Here is a 13405-nt window from a genome sequence, read left to right on the forward strand (position 1 = left end):
TAAAATTTTAGAACCAAACTTCCTTGGTGAAAACTAAACACTTAGATACCAGTACTAAGTGGATAATCAATACTAAATAATTAAATTAAACTTAGGTGCTATAGTCTACCCTAGCAATAATTTTTCTACCAAAATGTTAATTAGCAGAAACATTGATATTTCTGTATAATATATTTTTATTCTGAAACCTAAAATATATTTTGAAAGGCTATTCAGACAAAACATAATAAATGGAAGGAGAAATTAGTGAAACTATGTGAGATAGAGAGAGGATAGAGAAACAGGAATGGAGAGAATGAGCTAAAGAGAGAGAAGCAAATAAACAGCTATAAGTGACAATCATTATGGACCGTATTTTTCATATAACTTAACAAATCACACAAGATGGTTAGTTTTCCTAATTCTCTTATAAACTATTAGAATAGTTAAACCACCTTTCATTTTAATTTAAAGTTCTAGAGTTCCAATGCTGCCTCACATGTGTCAAAAATATTCTTAATAATAAAATAAAGCAAGAAAGGAAGAAAAATGACACATTACACCTCTTTCTCAGGGTTCTAGTTCAGCAGAAACAAAAGTAGTAATATATAATTTCAGTACTCACTATTGCAAACTTCTAAGTAAAGCTAAAAGTTATTCATAACTGAAGAAAATAGATACAATCTGTAACCTAGACCTATACCCACAAAAAAAAAGTTCAGATATACTCCTTTTTCCACAATTAAGTGAAAATGTAAGCATATACATATGAAGTATTTACAACCAGTTCCTATTGTCTCAGCTCCATGGTGTAATCATATTGATCAATCGTTTAGTAAACTCTAGTGAAAATACAACTCAAGTATTTGGAATGCACTGCATTTAAATGATTACAGTTGCTCTATAGGGTGTCTGGAGAGACAAATGAACTCATGGTGGTGCTTATAGTTTCAGGTAGTAGAATCCCATTATCACCAGCCGGTCATTTATCCTTAAATAATCTTCTGTAAGACAGTCATTGCTAATATAAATTATTTCTAACACACAGACACACACACACACACAGACACACACACACACACACTCTTTAGGGACTTAGTGGGATTGTAGGCCAGTTTTGCAGTAAAACCCTGTCAGTGTCATAGTTTTTTTCTAATTCAGGTACAAAATCTGTTTGCCTCAGGAAGAATGACTTTAAGCACAAATCAGAAATAAGAATTGATCAGAATTTATTGAGAAATAATATGTACTCAAGAATCAAGAATACAGTTGGGCTCTGAGAACAAGTTGTTTCTAAGTAAAATAATTTACAAAAGCCAAATAACCGGTACACACTCAAAAAGTTAAAGTGAGGCCATATTCCAGAGTCTAGCACTATTCTACTCAAATTTTAGTTTATACAATTATAGAATGTGACAGATTAATTATAGATGAAATATACAAGATTTACTAGGATGAAGGGCTCTGGGTGTAGATTTCTTGGAGTAAATTTGGTTCTACCAAAAATCTGGTCATAATTGGTTATTTCCAGTGTTTGCTATGGCAATTATCAGCTTTCAAGGTGCAGGTGGGAATGAATTTTACTATGCAAAAGTATTCTAATGGTATTTAATAAAGCTGGTAGCTGGTTGTTATACATCTAGCTGGTAAGTGTTCCCCATCTTGTATTTTCTTGACTGTATCTGGGAGATTCAAAATTTTAGTCTTCATATTTCCTGACTTTTAATGTGTTCCACATTTATAACCTATCAACTCCTTCTACATACATAAAAATGTTCATTTGCTCATACTCAGCATATGTATAATTTCAACGAAGCAGTTGTCTGCATAATATAATGATCTTATTCCATGACGGTGGACTATTTTTTCTCTAACCTCATAATTCCATTTATTTGACATTGCATTCTGACCAGCCTTTGTCATATCTCACTAGTAGTTCTTGTTTACAGTCTCATTGTGAAGTTTGCCAGTTAACATTGCCCAACTTAATCAGATAATCCTGATGACACTTCTGTACACACTAAACACAGGCTGATTCTCTTTGTGTTTCCTCACAACAAATTAGAGAAACAAAATTTTTTTAACAGTAAACCCATTAATTTAACTATAAACACAATTTATTCATTCTTATAACTTTTTATTCCCCTTTAAAATACCATTTTAAAACTTAGGTATTCAAGGATGAAGATAGTATAATAATTCTCTCTAAAGATTTAATTTAGGAAACAGAAAAATAGATACAAATAAGAAAAAATGAATACAAATAATATGTTGGAATGTGCCAGATGCACTGATAAAGATTATAAATAAGCTTATGAAAAACAAAATAGGAACAACGGCAACGAGTTTATCTCTCTCCTGCATGCACTGGAATGAGCAGAGTGGCATCAAAGTGAATAGGGTGGTGGTGGTGGTGCAGGATTTCATGTCATAGTGTTCTTTCAAGGCAGCCTTGCTGGAGCTGGCACTCAATGTGACTTTTAACTATCTGCATGACTCTTAAAATATCCTTTATGTAGGGAAAGTAAAATTTAGGAGTAAGATTGGCAGTCTTGGTAAAGCAAATGAAAGTAATAAAAATATGACATTTTCTTGAAATGTAAGGTTCACAATCATATAAGATATTTATAATTTTAAAGAAAAATTATTCAAGGATAATTTTGGCTCATAAAGAGGATTATATCACAGGTAATTTCCTATGATTTTAGCAGAGTTAATATATATTTTGTAATAATTGGACAGACAGCTAAGTATTTGGAGTGGTACGGTGATGTCTCTTGGCTACATCAGAAAAACAAATGTGTAATAGTTTCTTCTTTGTGTTTACAGAAGTAAAACTAACATATACTAAAAATTATAAAACTCTTACCTAAAATTAATTTCATGGTGATATGTGACTTAAATGATTAAGCTATTTGTATTCGTTACTCCATATTGATTGCATGCTAATATATTTTGCTGCAGAAATATTAACAAGTTTTGATACAAGATGCTTCTCTACAACTGACTAGCTTGTCACAAAATAAATTATGTTATCCTGCTCTGTAAGCAACTAAAAATTCAACTTATGAAATTATCTAGTGTGTAAGTATTGGATAAGTATTAGATGACCCTAGACACTATAAAGTGAGAGTGATAAATAATCAGTAAATAAAAACAGGAGAGTTTTCAGAAAATTAATTAAATATTATTTAATGGCAAATGAATCAAAAAACAGAAGCGTGGTCCTAAGAAACTGGATTATTTTGGGAGTTTTATTAAAAGATTGCTCTCATTATATCTATTGTTAACTTTTGTTTTGAGGGAAGGATGGACAATGAAGGTTTGTTTTGTGTAAATCCAATTCCTAATAGTACAATTATATTAGAGAATTGACCATACTTATAGTACTGTATTTTGTTTTTAAATAAATATCTTTGTTACAGTAAAATTTGGTGAGCAATTTTGTGCACATTATGCTTTGAATTGATTTTTTAATTTGTCTTGTTCATGTCTTGAGAATTTTTTGTTTTGTCTCTTTTTCTTCTAGCACATTTACGTGGGTCCCATGCTAGTCCATTTTTATTTTTACTTTTTTACATTTAAAGTATTTTTTGTGACTCAGTCATTTGACTGCAGATAGTGAAGGAGTGAGATCAAGGAATTAAATTATGTACAGAGAATTTTGGCATCAGTGTTGTTACCAAGAGTAAATTTCACAAGCTTGAATCCTCCCTGTCCTAGAAAGATATCACTTAGGTAGAAAGATGCCTTACTTGTGACAGTCCTTTATGAGATATTTATCTCATTTTTTGTTAAATAAGACACTTAATTAGGGAAGTGATTCCTATGTCCATCCTAATTATTCCTTTGCAAAACTGTAGTGACTGCTTTTTCTTTAATCCTTCCCCTACCCGAAAATTTGTACTTTCTCGTTTCCTCAGCATTGTAAGAAACAAGCTGATAAATGCTCTAGAAAATCGTTCACTCACCTAGAAATTGTTTATCCCAAAAATAGATTTTAATAAGCATATAGTTTTTGAGATCTGTGTTGCCACCACCCTAAAATGATATTCGTTATTAATTTATATATTTCACCAACTTTCACTATAGTTGGTAGGATTTCATAGATAATGTTTTAGATTTGTTTGTTTCTTCGTTTCATTTTTATTTTCGAGGCGAGGCAGAGTCTGGCAAGCTCCCCGTAGCATATTCGACATGCCAAAAACAGTAACAAGTCTCACATTGGAGATGTTACTGATGCCCACTCAAACAAATCGATGAACAATGGGAGGACAGTGCTACAGAGCTACAGTTACTGTTGATTGGATTGGGCACACTCAGCAGTTTTGGGGAACTACCTCTAATTCTGTAGTTCAGAGGTTGCTTCCTGTACCGGGTGGTGCCTAGGATCAAGTCTGGGTCTTCTACATCCAAAACATGCAACCAGCCTACTGAGTTATCTCTCTATTCCTGTGTGGAGATATCATGTCTCTGCTCCCTGATTAAAAAAAGAAAACCTATGGTAAAATGCTAAAGAGAGGAATATTTATAGCTTAGAGTCCCTTGAATTACTGAACTAAGTCCATCAAACACTGGGAACTGAAATGTTTTCTTTTTCAATTACAAATAGAATGTGTGTATAAATATATATCTATCTATATATATACATAGAGAGAGAGAGAAGAGAGAGATGCAGATAATACTTATACACAATTTTTTCAGACTGTCTTTATGATTCAGAAATTTGCAAAAAATACAACAATTTTTGTAAATGTGAGGTCCATGTCCTCCATGTCCTCCCGTTGTTCATCAATTTGCTCGAGCAGGCCCAGTAAAGTCTCCATTGGAGACTTTGTTGTTACTGTGTTTGGTCATATTGAATAAATCACGGGGGGCTTGCCAGGTCCTGCCATGTGGGCGAGATACTCTCGGTAGCTTGCCGGGCTCTCCGAGAGGGGCGGAGGAATGGAACTCGGGTCGGCCATGTTGGCTGCGTGAAAGCCAAATGCCCTACCGCTGTGCTATCACTCCAGCCCCAAATGTGAGGTAGTATTTACATTTAAAATCACTTAAATTTAACTTTTATTGAGGTAACAATGGTTTAGAAAAGAAGAATGTTGATTCCATTGAAACTTTTGATGTGCCTGTCAACTTGACAGGCAGAGATGGTGTGGGTTGGAATTGGGAAGAAGTCTGGGAAAACTGATGGGGGGAAGTTGACACTGGTTGAGAAACTGGTGTTGAATTACTGTTTGTCTAAAATTCAACTATCCAGTAACATTGTAAATCATGGCTTTTCAATAAAATTTTTTTAAAAACAAACATTTTTGTTAAAGCCATTATTAACTGTTACTGGACAAGAATGGTCATTTGACTAATTTCAGTTCATTTCATGTTGATTGATGATAAGGGGGCTATTTTGCATTTTCCCCCCACTGATCTTGAAAATGAGATGTGATATAGTGTTTAATTGAAGTCTGTTTTTCTGACATAAAATAGGTATTTATCTAAAAGCAAAATAAACACAAAGAAATTGGAACTTAGAGGGAGAGAGACAGAAAAACACAGGGAGAAATAGAGAAAAATATAGTTAGAATCTATTAACATATTTTCAACATCTGAATCAATCACTCTGATATTCTAAGTCATACTTATCAATCATTATAATATCAATAAGTCAGACTGAGGAATTTACTTTAACTTTTCTTATATATATGGATTTTCCATATTTTTTATTCATTTTATATCAACTAGAATAGAAGTCATCAAACATAAATCGGTATTGTAGGGTTATAAAGACTTGATTCATATTTGGAAAACTAATTAAGAAAATCTAATCAGGAAAAAGGTTACCTACAGAAGCCAAGAAAAAATTAAAAACAGCAAAAGACTAGTAGCACACCAATAAGATTACTAATGAACTTATTTTTTTTTCATTGAAAAAGGTAAATTCATCTAAGGTATCTATTAAGTTTTTCAAGATCTGATTTTAAAATATGGGTGGAAATAAAATAATGGGAAACATTTTAATTTAAAAGAGTGAAGAAAATTTTTAAGTTTTTATTTTCTGTTGGCAAAAATTTGTATTGTAAGAGCCCAGAGAGTAGAATAGGTAGAGTGCTTGCCTGGCACAGAACCAGACTCAGTAAGGTTCTCAGTATCATGTATGGTCCCCCAAGCACTCCCAGAACTGATTCCTAAAGGCAAAGTCAAGATCAATCACTTAGCATCTGCAGTGTAACCCCAAAACTGCATTGTTTAATAACTAAAATTTATGTTTAACTCATGTTTAATCTAATGAATACTTAAAGGTACACAACAGGTACAAGATAAATTGAAGGACTGCGCTGTAATTCTTTTTGATGTTAACATATTATTTATGTGAATATGTAGTATATATTATATATAAATCAATGAATTTATACATATTTGCATTTATTATGTAATACAAAAATATGTTACATATGTATATTTACATGTTAAAAGTAAATGTGAGAACATTCTGTACCTGTCACTGCATGTATGTTGAATCACACATTCTGTAGATAGAAAAATAATAGGTAAAGGTAAAGGTAAAGGCCCTCGCGTTGATCGTCGATTTGCTCGAGCGGGCCCAGTAACGTCTCCATTGGAGACTTTTGTTGTTACTGTGTCTGGCATATCGAATACTCTCGGTAGCTTGCCAGGCTCTCTGAGAGGGGCGGAGGAATCGAACTCGGGTCGGCCATGTTGGCCGCTTGTAAGGCGAACGCCCTACCCGCTGTGCTATCGCTCCAGCCCTTCTCTTCTTCTCTCTGGGCTGGAGAAAAATAATGACTGATATAAAATAACTATTATGCCACAAAATATAAATTTATAGCAATTATTATTATACATATGATTCTATAAATATATAGTGCCCACCAAAATTCAAGTTTGGAAATAATTTTAACATTTTAAATTTAATAGGAAACAAAGAAATCAAGAACACGGAAATCTAAGATCTAAATTCCTTAAAAAAGGAAATTGTATTACATACAAATTCAGAGCTTTCAAAATGCACTTAAATCTATAAAGGAAATTTGCCCAAAGGAATTATCTCTTAGACACTAAGAAGTGTAAATGTGAACATATAATTGCATCGTTAACATTATAATGTCTTCATTTTTTAAAATCACCAAGCATTTATGCAAAATACTAAAAAGTGACATAAAGTTATGCCGATGATATAGGACTACCTAACCATTACAAAAAATAGGAAGAATCAAACATTGAAAAAGTAACATTTATTAAGAGGTACATAAATACATTTGAAAATACTATAAATCAAAATAAAACTGTTAAAAAATTTCAGAATGCTTTCATGTGATTCATGGGATGTGTGAGACACCTCAGTCTTGTTTGTTTAGCACAGGCTTCTGAACTATTATTTCAAGCTTTTATTCTATGAGTAATGTAATTTGGCAAGCAATTTTAGAGGTGGTTGCAACATATCCTGCTAAATTGTTTTGTTTTTTCCTTCAAAACACTTAAATAGCACACATGCTTTGTTGAATCAATAGTATAATACTCTATAATGGAAGATTGAACACCATTAATCTCAAGCTAAGTCAAAGTGAAAGGCTTACCACTATTCCATTTGAAGATTAAATCTAAGCACTTAAATAGACGCACCATAAAAATATATGATTTGAATTGTTTTTCTTTCATTTACTTACCATATGACAGAAATACTGATGAATTTAAAGTTTTATTTTATAAAAGAGTTTCCTTACAAATTACAAATTATTTTATATGCTACAATAGTAAAGCGCTGGTGGCACTGTAGCACTGCCCTCCCATTGTTCATCAGTTTGCTCGAGCGGGCTCAGTAACATCTCCATTGTGAGACTTGCACTGGTATTAAAACTAATCCAGAAGTAGGAAAAGAATGGTAAAAACTGGAAAGTTGTTAGTCACAATCAACAGATGGATGTGTTTGTGGCCTCAGGGATTTCTGAATTTCTAGACTGTCTTTGATTCAAACTGTACAGTTCTACCTTTCTCCTCCAAAATTCTTAGCACCACTTCAGGAAACCAAGAGCATTGCCTCAAAACTTCAATGTATGTTGCTGCTTACTTGAGTCAATATATTTCACCCTCTCATAAATTTAGGACTCTTGGATCGCTGTTGCTCCCCAGTGATTTCAGGATTTGTGGTTTGTTATTCTTTCAAATGAATAGTTTGTACTTTAGTCAATGAGGTAATGATTGTCTCTTTAATGTTCAACTTTTTATTTATTTCTGACTTTCTGGATCATATTCTCCTTTGTGCTCATCTACCTACTTTTAGCTGATTCTCAGATGAATTTTCTAGATCTTCTTATAGAATTCTTAATGGCAAATTCTTTTTATTTTAAGCCTGCTGCAAGATCCCCAGAATAAACCATCCTAAAAGATATATAACAAAATCTTCACCATCTACTAAAGTTTAAAACATAACTGACATTACTTTTTTTCCAATAAAAAGGTTAGACAACAAAACTTTTAAAAATGAAATAAATTTTTCAATGTATGCTATCATATCATTATGATATGATAAGATCTATATTAGGGATTTTCCAAACAATCACGATCACGATAATCCTGTTGTTTGTCGATTGCCTCAAGCAGGCACCAGTAATGTCTCCTTCGCCCTAGCCCTGAGATTTTAAAAAGTGCCGTATTCAAGACTCTTTCAGGGTTAGGAGAATGAGACCCATCATTGGTACTGATATTTGGCATATTGGGTACGCCACGGGGAGTTTGCCATACTCTGCCGTGTGGGCAGGCTACATTCGGTAGCCCGCCAGTTTGTCCAAAGTAAGAATGAGGTATTGAGATGTCACGCAGTCACAAATGTGGCCGTGTGCTACCGGGAGCTGGGTTTTATAGTTTCTGGGTCTTGGACATTGATGGAATTACATGGCAGTCAGGGGGGCAGTTGGTGGGTGTGACCCCTGCCTACTGGAATATGGAGGATCTGGGTGGAGGATGCTCAGCCCCAATCCGAGCAGGCTTGGAGATCTCAGCCCCGGGACCCGCATGCCTTTGTTCCTCTGCTGGTGCGTGTGGAGAGTGATCTCAGCATGGTTGTGTCTGGTTATGGAGGTCTTTGGCTGCCAGGGCTCTGTTCAGGGCGGGGAGGGAAACTCAACCCGCCCCCCTCCAAGGGGTCCTGGCAAGGACAGCCAGGCACGGGGGCAGGAGATTCTGCACTGTTCTCTTCCGGGAGCTGGGTTTTATAGTCTCTGGGTCTTAGCTGTTGATGAGATTACACCGCGCAACATTCCAAACAATGTTGCTAACATTATTTAATAATTGGCTTGAAACTAAAATCTTAATTTATTTTGTTTTTATATTTGTTGTTCACGGGGTTTACCTGGTGGTATTCAGAGCTTACTCCTGTCTCTGCATTTGGATCACTCCTGGCAGTGCTGTAGGATTCCTATGCAGGGTCAGGATCAAATCCAGGGCGATATGCACAAGGCAAGTGCCTAACTTACTGTACTATCTCTCTGGCCCCAGTGAAATTTTTTTCTTTTCAATTATAAAAGGCGGGATGGAGCGATATCACAGCAGTAGGGTGTTTGCCTAGAACATGGACTACCTGGGTTCAATTTCTCTGTTCCTCTTGGAGAGCCCAGCAAGCTACCAAGAGTACCCAGCCCACACAGCAAAGCCTGGCAAGCTACCCGTGATGTATTTGATATGCCAAAAACAAAACAACAAGTCTCACAATGGAAACGTTACTGGTGCCTGCTCAAGCAAATCAATGAACAATGTTAGGACAGTGTAGTGTAATTATGAAAGTCTGGAGCGATATCACAGTGGTAGGGTGTTTGCCTTGCAAGCGGCCAACATGGCAAACCCAAGTTTGATTCCTCCACCACTCTCAGAGAGCCCGGCAAGCTACTGAGAATATCTCACCTGCACAGCAAAGCTTGGATAGCTACCCTTGATGTATTCAATATGCCAAACACAGTAACAATTGTCACAACGGAGACATTACTGGACCCACTCGAGCAAATCGATGAACAACGGGAGGACAGTGACAGTGACAGTGATTATGAGAAGTTAAAATGCTTGTTCTCCTTTAATTGAGGTATTTTTTTCTCCATCAGATTATTGTCATATATTATACTGGTAGGTTTTCATACGCTGAAACATTTCTTTCTACAGAAAATTTCTCCTTGTTTGGCTTGTGACCCTTTTAAAGTGCTATTGAATTCAGTTTCCTGAAATTATTTTGGCATAGTAGTTCATCAATATTCATAAGGAATATTGTCATATAGCTTACATATTGGATAATGTTTTTATTATTTAAATTTTAGGATGACAGAAGCTTCTAGAATGTATTAGAATACATTCCCTTCAATATTTTGGAAGATTTATACGATCTGAAGAGAAACCAGGGCTGGAGCGATAGCACAGCGGGTAGGGCATTCGCCTTACAAGCGGCCAACATGGCCGACCCGAGTTCGATTCCTCCGCCCCTCTCGGAGAGCCCGGCAAGCTACCGAGAGTATTTGATATGCCAGACACAGTAACAACAAAGTCTCCAATGGAGACGTTACTGGGCCCGCTCGAGCAAATCGACGATCAACGGGAGGGCCTTTACCTTACCTTACCTTATTTTGGAAGAATTTGAATAATATTGTTGCTATCCAACAATTTGGTATATTTCACCTATTTGGTTTACTTTTTTGTTATAAAAGTGTATATAGACCTATTAGTTGCTTATGCTTTTTTCTGCTATAGGTTGTATGTTTCTAGAAATACTACATTTTTTAAAATATTCAGTTAAAAGAATACAGTTGCTCAATTTTTTCCTTTCTCTCCTTTTTCTGTTTTAATAATTTCCGTCTTCTTATTACTGAACTCACTAATTAAGTCTTCAACTTCTTCCACTCTGCACTTGAGACCCTCGATTGTGTCTATTTAGATCAGCTACTGTGATTAGCTCAATCACCTCTGTTGAGATTTTTCTCACACTTCACTGTTATTAAAGCTCTCTTCCACTGATTTTCTCATTTTAGTGTGTATCATTAGGGTTGCTTTTTGGAAGTCTTAAGTTGTTCAAGAAGTTCTAGTTTTCTTAGATCCTTCCGAAACTTTTGTGTTTACTCATAATTGCTGGTGAATACCTATTTCTTCATTATGCCTCTTGCTAGGCAGGGCTAGGAGTGAAAGTATAAGTTTGAGCTAGATGGATGACAATTGAGGATTTCTGATGCAAATTTATTGACAGTAACTGTACCTTTGAGTTTGTATAGACCTGAATTCTGTTCTGAGGTTATGAATACCCTGTAGTAGCTGTAGAACCTGGTTCTAATAAGCCTAACCTGTGATCCAAGATTTCCAATTGCTAATACCTAGAAATAACTCTGAAAAACTCCAAGTTGAAAAGTGTCTTGAGGTACCCAAGGACCAAAATAGAGAGGGTGTGATTGCCAAGTAGATTTAAAAGTAATTGAACCTGGGAGTCCCTTTGCTATGGCAACACAGCTACTTGCACAATTACTTAACATTTGGGGAAAGTTTGAGAGGAAACTGGACTTCAGTCACAAATCCAGACCCAGAATCAGCTGACAACTTGCTATGACTAACATTTGAGGTATGGTACATATCCCGCTTGCTAGCAGTCACCCATAGATGGGGAGAAACTGGGTATGTTCAGTACCAAGCCTTGCTCTGTCACAAGTTACTCAACTGTTTACTTGATAAGAATAGAGTTTTCCTTAAGAATTCACCCCTTAGGTTCTTATTCTAAAAAGAACTGAAAATGATGGCTCCCAGCAAGTTTGCCAGAGACCACAAAGATGCCTGTCACTGATTGGCACCCATGCATTTCACTTAAATATTAAGTTATTACATGTAATGATTTCACTATTATAAATAATAATTTTTGCCTTAATTTCATGTGTATGAAATATTGTTCAAAGGTATAGAGCTCAGCACTGTCATGTTTCATATTTCCAGTACAATCCCAGGTGCCACGTGTCTCCTTGAGCACCACTGGTTGTAACTCTGGTGCCAGGGATGCCCCTATAAAATTAAAAAGAAAAAATAATGTAGACTTGAGTTGTTAAGAGGTCAGCATATATTTCCTGTATCCTGAGTATCTTAGAAGTCTCTTCTCACTATCCAGAGAGTCAACTCAACTGGCTATGAGCGAAGAACAGGGAATAGTCCAGAGGATATTATGGAAAAGAAGTCTCCTCTGACCTAGCTTTGTTTCCCATAACCAAGTTACACGTTTAACTGTTCCCTGTGTACTACAACTTGTTGTTCAAAGAAAGCTTTTCTCTTGGAGAGAAATTTCATCGATAACACATTCCTATCACTTTTTGGTTACTTCCCTGTATCCTAAATAATGGAACCTCAGGATTCAAAGGATGGAGCAAGATATTAGGATCATTCCAAGACCAAGATCCTTGCATAAATTTTGTACTCACCATGGGAGAATGCTGACAAAAGAGCCGTGATTTTCTAAAGTAGACTTTTATAATCCTATTTCTGTAATACTCTGTACAAAATTTTCTATTCTGATATCTTTTTGATTTGTCTCACTAAAGATTTCTCAATTTTGTTGGTCTTTTCCAGGAAGCTACTTTGTTTTATTGATTGCTCTTTATTACATATTTTCTGTTTTTCAGACTTTAACTTTTTTTATAAAGTATTTTCTTCCTCTTTTTAGTTTTGAGGTTTAATTTGTTCCTCTTTAAATTTCTAATGGTAAAAATTTAGTTTGTTTATTTGAATCAGATAATTTTCTTCTTTCTAAATGCAAACATTTACAACTATACATGATTTCACATATTCTTTTACATCACTTGATCACTTAACATTCCATTACTCATCGATTTGCTCGAGCGGGCGCCAGCAATGTCTCCATTTGTCCCTGCCATGTCCTAGTGTAGCAAACAGACAGTCATTTATGTCTTTCTTCATTTTGGCAACCTAGTTTGGCCTTGAGATTTTATCAGCTTCTCCTTCCACATCCTTCTCATTGCTTCCGTATTGGTGGCTCCTTCAGGGTCAGGGGAATGAGACCCATTGTAATTACTGGTTTACAATCTTTTACATATTTCATACTATTTGTTTTAAATTTTTTGTTCAAGTTAATAGTTTTGCTTGTAAGTTTAGTTTTCAGCCACACCTGGCAGTGTGTGGGCTTACTCCTTGTTCTGCTCTCAGGAATCACTCCTGGAAGGTTCAAGGGGTTGGAAGTCAGATTGGTCAAGAGAAGGCCAATGCCCTACCCACAGTATTATGTATCCAGCCCCTAGTAATAATTTTAAAGATATAAAGTAACAAAGCAAGGGAACAGGAATAGGTAAATAAAAAAAGAAACGGACTCAGCAGAGATGAATTTATCAAAACAGAGGAAAATGTGTTTCAGGAATAGAAGTACTGGAGTGGAGAATATGGTGTGAAAATAGAT

The sequence above is a fragment of the Sorex fumeus genome, unplaced genomic scaffold, assembly GCF_029834395.1.
Source record: "Sorex fumeus unplaced genomic scaffold, SorFum_2.1 ptg000009l, whole genome shotgun sequence".
Taxonomy (NCBI): domain Eukaryota; kingdom Metazoa; phylum Chordata; class Mammalia; order Eulipotyphla; family Soricidae; genus Sorex; species Sorex fumeus.